Here is an 8094-nt window from a genome sequence, read left to right on the forward strand (position 1 = left end):
ATTTATAACATCACTCAAGTCAAAAGGCTTTTCTATTTTCCTCTCTTCTGGTTCAATCAATATCTCTTCTACTCATTCTTACTTTAGCAAGTTTTGAGTCTCTGCCTCCCTCCTGCCCCCACCCCCACCTTTTATTTATTAACTGTTGAACATTTTTCCCCCTGGTTTTTTTTTTGGTTTTTTGTTGTTGTTGTTTGTTTGGTGGTGACTTTTTGTTGGTTTTTTGGTTTATTTGCTTGTGCTATTAGTTTTGGGTTTTTGTTTTTTGGGTTTTTTTTTTTTTTTCAGAGTTTGGGTACTAAATCTCTTCTCTTCTTCATCTGGGAATTGCTGTTTGTGTCCAGTTGTTCTCATGTTCTACTTAGCATGGTTAAGTGTTGACTCATAGCAACCTTCTTTTGCTCCTCCAGAGCTGTACATTGCAATGCATACTGTTCACCTATCTGCTGCAGAACTTCTGGTGAGTGACCAGTCATTGGCATTTCAACTAGCTACTGACTACATCACCAGATTTATTTCCCCTGGGTATAGAAAATACACTTTTATTTCAGCCATTTCCTCCTTAAGAACCATAAGGATATTGTCAAAAGGCGGGGTGGGGGGGGGAATCAAGTGAATTTGAGATAACAGGTTTTATAGAGCCAAGAATCTATTCCAGAGCAAGGATAGTTGAAAGTGGTAAATGGCTTGGTTTTACATATGAACAATTAAGCCTTATAGAATTTAGAGGAGGCAGTAACATCTCCTTTTGGGGATAAATAGGAAATAAGCCGGTTTATTTTTATTTAATGAATGTTGATAATCCATGCTAATAAGAAGAAAAAGGGTTTAAGTTTAGATTTTGGGTAAACTTGATGGATTTGGGGGGGAGATGGGTTTATTTTGTTTTGTGTTTTTTTTAGACAGCCTTATGATTGCTTTGTGTCTGACTTTTGGCCCTGAGAAACCATATTTATTCTTGCCTCTATGAAAATTTTAACAATGTGAAAAGTACACAGAATGCATTTTATTAATGTCTGAGGACTGGGAATGAATCACCCAGAAAACCTCTGTCTGAATCAACATTTCTCCTAGCAGACAAGTGCCTGGAGCACCACATAGAGCATAAAATGATGCTTTGACAGACTAGATAGAATGCTGGGACTTGTGCCAGATAGTTTGTGGCTAAGAACCTTTAGTTCTGGTACATCAAAATACCTTAAATTAAGAAAATGATATTACAAAGCCTGGCAAAACAAAAACATTTCAGAAGAATCTAGAACAGAGAGGCTGCCCACTCAGAACAATCTCAGTTTCAACTTTAATTCCCCCACCTGCTCAATTCTGCTTTTACCCAATGCCTTAAATAACTAGCCAAGATCCAAAATTTACATAACCATGATAAAGTCTAGCTCAAACATCCCTTTCACACTGTGCTGACTCATATGCATATGCCCGAAATATATCTGACCAATGAGGCAGAAATGATGAGCTGTGCATGTGTATGTATGTGTGTGTATATATACACGCACACACACACATATATACACATATATACATATATAGCTGGCTTTTAACTACCAGTTTTGCTTAGCTCTGTTCTCTTTGATGTTAGAAGCAATTTCTAATTTGATGCAGAGAAAAAGCCAGCGATGTCTGCCACTCTCCATCTTGGAATGACTGTAGGAAGAAAACAACAACAACAATAACAACAAATATTTTCCCTAAAATGTCATTTGTAACTTTCACTCCCTACTTCACACCCTATTCTCTCCCTACCACCATAGACTTCAATTCATTGCCTCATAGAGTTGTTCCATCATTTCACATTACAAGAAGTGAAATTATCCATCAGTGCAAGAATGTGATTAAGAATCACATCCTTGTTACAAAGACTTTTAGGAGAAATTTTTTTCCTGCTTTGCTCTCAAGAATACAGCCATTCACTGCCAACGCTATTGATTCCATTCATCTGATTTTAGAAATACTACACACGGTGTCAGTAATCCAGTTTTCCTTTTCTATACTAGATTTGAGAAGGGTTACAGCCAAAAGTTGTCTGACCTTTGCAAAAGCCTTAAAGAAGCAGTTTTGCTTACCCCCCAACTTTCATTCCATTGCACATCCATGCTCCACTGGCCCCCATTTGCCTCCTGCTTTTATCTTTACATGGGGCATTTTCTATACCTTTGCAGGCTGTCTAAATACTTTATGGGAAAGAGAAGGGAATACCAAATATTTAATAGTCACTGTGCTTGAATTCTTATCTACCTAGCTCAAGGCAGACAAGTCAGATATTTCAAAGTTAAAAATAATTACCCTTCAAGTGAAGGCTGAGATACAGGCATACTCGGCATTTGCATACTCTTTGGGTTGGCCAGACGGAGAAGGGAAGAATCAGTTTACAATTGGTCTTTGCTTTGCTTCAGTGCTTACCTTTGCGTATCCTCCAAAGTAATACTGTCTTTTCTTGTTAGAAGGCTGGACAGAAGAATCAATGTCCCTGACCTAATCACTTAGGAATTAAAGTGAAACACAAATACACTGTTAACCCATATATTGAGAGATAGTTATGCAGGCTTTTAAACGAGTAACACTGATTCATGCTTTTAAATTAGTTTATAATTTAAAAATGGAAATCATTGACTCTGTCTTGAGACCTTACAATATTGTACTTTAACTGTCTTGTATTCTTTTATTTATAGTTTAAGAGACTAATATGAAAAAATCTAGGATCATAAAATGCTAGAGTTATAAATTATGTTTGTGATCACATATTGCACATGTATGTGTTTATGTTTGTCTTTATTTTACAATTTAATTTAAAAATTATGTTGTGCGAGATATAAAATTATGTTGGAGAGGATGTTTAGAGATTGACATTCTCATACACTAATACAGGCCTAATTCAGGCCATCATCCTCTCATGTGCCTAATTCAGACCATGGTCTTCTCAATCACGTGCTATGCATTAGAAAGCTGGGCAAAGAATTGGGATGGCAGAAGAAAAATTGATGCTTTTGAGTTTAGTTGGAGAAGAGTAATAAATACGAGCTACCAAAAGAATAAACAGTTTATGTTTCAGAAAAAAGTGCAGCCAGAGTAGTCCTTGGAGGCAAAGATAAGACTTATAGCTGCGCAAGGCTATTTCTTGAAAATTAACATCATGCTTGGAAAAAAATGAAAGGTCAATGAAAGGCTCCCAACAAGATGGACTGACACGATAACTTCAGCAATGGGCTTTAGTGTGTAAAAGATGGTAAGGATGGCACAGGATAGGGCAATGTTTAGGTTCATGGGAGTTGTACTCGACTTGAGGGCACCTAACAACAACAAGTCCTTTATAATCACTGTGTTACTACATATTGTTGAAGGTCTTCCTTTCTCTTACTCTTTCACTTTCCCAATACGATGTCTTTTTTTAAGGACTGACCTCTCCTAACTACGTGTCCAAATTGTGTGACACAATTCCCTCATCCTTGCATCTAAGGAGCACCCTAGTTAGACTTTCTTCAAAAAACAAATACATTTGCTCTTTTGGCAGTCAACAAGATATTCAATTATTTTCTCTACACCAGAATTAAAAAATATTAATTATTATTCAGTCTTTCTTACTCATTGTTCAACTTTCAGATACATAAGTATTGGAAAATGCCATGGCTTGCATCAAGCCATGCTTAGTCTTTAACATTTTTACTCTTTAGCCCAAGTCCTTTTAATGGGATGCATATTTCACTCATCTCTTCAACAAATAGTTACTGAGTTTCAAAAAGAGAAAGACCTTCAATGAGATGGATTGGCATAGCAGCTACCACACCGAGCTCCAACATAGCAGTGACTTGTGATGATGACACAGGTTCAGCCAATGTGTCATTTAATTTTACAGAGTCTCTATGAGTTGGGACCTATCTAATAGCAGTAATAATTATGTATCAGACTCTGGGGATTAAGACAGAAAGACAGAGAAATTAATAAATAGGTACATGAAATAGTGTCAGTTCATGGCTAGTGATACAAAGAAAAATAAATCACTGGTAGTATCCCACAACTATTGAATCTGTTTCAACGTTATCTAGAATGAGACTGCATAAGAGAGGAACAACAGGGAGACGTCCCTCACTCAGGCATGTGCTGGGTGCATTCAAGGAAGAGAGAAAAGATCAGGATGTTTATGACATTTTAAGGGGAAAGAAAAATACATAAGACATTTTTAAAATGTGAATAGCAGGCTGATTTTATTGGCCCTGAAGTATTGTAAAGAGATTAATTTATTTTCTAAATTCAAGAAGAAGCAGTCAGTTATTTTAAAACAAAACAATATCTTTGATAAAAAAACATTTTGAGTCCAGAGAAATAGGGGAATTCTTGAAGATCTCTTTTCAAGGAGTCACAGTGCACAGAGCAGAATAGTTGCATATATACACATATGGTTGTTTTGTAGCACCTACGTTTACAGCTGCCTCATAGTTCATTAAATTCTACAAGAATATCAACAGTAGTAAAAATTAGTAAATTCACTTAGATGTCTCAGCAAGGTCTGCCTTAAACGTCATGCCAACACCTGAGTTCCCTGGTAGAACATCTAAAAGAACAAAAGGACAAAATGAAGTTAACAGTCACCACCACCTGTACCCTTAGGGAAACTTGTTCCAATAATTTTAGAAGAAAGCTACTTGGCCTATCAACTAGAAAGGATATTTATTTGTATCAGTTCCAAAGAAAGGTGATCCAACAGTGTGGAGCTTGTAGAAGCACACAATATTGAACACAAATAAAATTTTGCCGAAGATCATTTAAAAATGGTTGCAATAGTACATTCACAGAGAACTGTCAGATTCACAAGAGGAGTTGAAGCAAGAAATATTATTACTGGAGTCACGTCCATCTTTACTGAAAGCAGAAAATATCAGAAAAATGTTTACTTGTCTTTTATTGACTATGCAAAAACTTTCTATTGTGTGGGTCATAATCAAATATGGAGAACATTGCAAAGAGTAGGAATTCCAGAGCACAAAAATGTATTCATGTGGAAATTGTATTTAGACCAAGAAGCAGTTCTTTTTTTAAAATAGAACAAGGGGATATTGTATGGTCTAAAATCAGGAGAGGTGTGCTTCAGGAATTTGCCCTTTTACTATACCTATTCAATCTGGGATATTAATGATATCATTCAATAGTTTCCACACCCAGTTCGATCATCTTTCTTCGGAATGGGAACAAATACAGACCTCTTCCAGTCCATTGGCCAGAAAGCTGTCGTCCAAATTTCCTTGCATAGACTGATGAGTGCATCCAAGGCTGCATGTGTTAATTGAAACAAGTCATTTGGTATCCCATCAATTCGTGAGACCTTATTTTTTGCCAATCCCTTCAGTGCAGCTTCTCTTTCCTCCTTCATAACCATTGGCTCCTGTTCATATATTACTTCCTGAAATTTTTCAGTGTCAATTAATTCTTTCTGGTACAGGGATTCTGTCTATTCCCTCCCTCTTCTTTTGGTGCTTTTTGGGTCATTCAATATATTGCCCATAGCATCTTTCAATATTGTGACATGAGACTTAAATTAGTTTTTTCAGTTCTTTCAGCTTGAGAAATGCAGAGTGAGTTCTTCCCTTTTTATTTTCTAATTCCAGCTCTCTGCACATTCTTATAATACTTTGCTTCATCCTTCTGAGCTTCCCTCTAAAATCTTCTGTTCAGCTCTTTCACTTCAACATGTTTTCCTTTTGTTTTGGCTTCTCGATGCTCCAGTGCAGTCTTTAGAGTCTTCTAGCATCCATTTCAATTTTTTCTTTCTCCTCTGTTTTTGTAATGCGCTTTTGTTTTCTTTATAGATGATATCCTTGATATAATCTCACAATTCATCTGATCTTCAATCACTGGTGTTCAATGGCTCAAACCTATTCTTAAGATGATCTTGAAATATAGGTGGAATTGATATATGATCATATCCTGGTCCTATGTACTTATTTTAATTTTATTCAGCCTCAATTTGAACTTGCATGTAAGTAATTGCTTATATGACCCACAGTCTGCTCCTAGTCTAGTTTTGACTGCTAATATTAAGGATCTCCATCCTTCTTGTGATGAGCTTTTCCTCTTTGTTCTTCCTCCACCTTTCCAAACATGATGTCCATTTCCAAAAACTGGCTTCTCTTTAACAACATGCCCAAAGTATGTGAGGTGTAGCTTTGCCATTCTTGCCTTTAAGGAACACCCTGGTTGTGCTTTCTCCAAGACATATTTATTTGTTCTTGTGGCAGTCCATGGGATATTCAGTATTTTTCTCCAACACAACTCAAAGTCATTAATTCTTCATCTATTACTTTATTCATCGTCTTTTTTTTTCAATGCATAATAAGTAACTGAAAATACCATGGTTTGTACTAGGTATTCCTTAATGCTCTTTTAGGTGGTAAATCTTTATAGAACAAGGTTGCCACGTTTTTGTTCCATGGAGTTGGGAATAGAGAAGAAGGATCAGAAATTGGAAAACATTGACTTGATGACATAAATGAAGGACAAAGAATGGTAGAATTCTGCACAATCAACGACTTATTCATTGCAAACACATTTTATAAGAAATACAAACACAGGCTATATATATGGGTTTCACTTGACTGTATGCATAGGAATCAGATCAATTACATCTGTGGGAAGACTCACTGGAGAAGCTCAATATCAGCTGTGAAAACTAGGCCAGGTGCTGATTGTGGAACAGACCACCAACTACTCATATGCAAGTATAAGCTGAAGTTGAAGAAAATTAAATCGAGTCCACAGGAACAAAAATTTGACCTTGAGTCTATCCCACCTGAATTTCAAAACTATCTCAGGAACAGATTTGAGACCTTGGACATTAATGAACAAAGACCAGATGAGCTGTGGAATAATATCAAGAATATCAAGCAGGAATAATGCAAAAGGTCATTACAAAGGCAGAGAAGGAAGACAAGACCAAGATGGATGTCAGACAAAACTCTAAATATTGCACTGGAAAGCTGAGAAGCCAAAACAAAGGGAAAACATCAAGAAATTAAGGCATTGAACAGAAGATTTCAGAGGTCAGCGAAGGAAGAAAAGTAAAGTATTATGTACAAGGAGCTGGAGTCAGAAAATCAAAAGGACTGAACTTGCTCAGCATTCCTTAAGTTCAAGGAACTGAAGAACAAATTCAAACCTCGAGTTCCAATACTTAAGGATGCTTTGGACAAAATATTATATGATTCAGGAAGCAGTAAAAGAAGATGGAAAGAGTATACAGAGTCATTGTACGAAAAGGAATTGGTGGACACAGAAGAATTTCATGAAATAATGTATGAGCAAGAGCCTGTGGTGATGAAGGAGGAAGTTCAAGCTTCTCTGAAAGGACTGGCAAAAAACCAAGGCCCCAGGAATTGATAGCATACAATTGATATATTTCAACAAACAGATGCTGCCCTGGATGTGCTCACCAAGTTTTTCTAAGAAATCTTAGAACAACCAGCTGGCCTACTGACTGGAAGAGATTTATATTTGTTCCCATTCCAAAGAAAGGTTATCTAAGAGAGTGGAAATTATTGAACAATATCATCGATATTACATGCAAGGAAGATTCTGCTGAAGATTATCCAAAAACGACTAGAGCAGCACATCAACAGAGAACTGCCTAGAGTGCAGGCTGGATTTAGAATAGGCCTTGGTACTAGGGCTATTGTAGCTAATATCAGATGGATCTTGGCTGAAAACAGAGAGTACCAGAGGAATGTCTATCTGTGTTTCATTGACTATGCAAAGGCATTAGACTGTGTGGATCACAACAAACTGTGGCTGATTCTGAGAAGAATGGAAATCACAGAACACTTGATCGTGCTAATGCGAAACATATTTGGACCAGGAAGCAGTCGTCAGAACAGAGCAAGGAAACACTACATGATTCAAAACTGGGAAGAGTGTGTGTCAAGGATGTGTCCTATCTCCATACCTTTCCAATCTATATGCAGAACAGATTATCCTGAAGGCTGGGCTCTATGAGGAGAAATGTGGGATCATGATTGGAGGAAGAATCATCAACAATCTGCGTTATGCAGATGACACAACCCTGCTTGCTGAAACTGAGGAGGACCTAAAGCGCTT

This window comes from Elephantulus edwardii, unplaced genomic scaffold (assembly GCF_000299155.1).
Source record: "Elephantulus edwardii isolate Elephantulus edwardi_28Jun2011 unplaced genomic scaffold, EleEdw1.0 scaffold00059, whole genome shotgun sequence".
NCBI classification, from domain to species: Eukaryota; Metazoa; Chordata; class Mammalia; order Macroscelidea; family Macroscelididae; genus Elephantulus; species Elephantulus edwardii.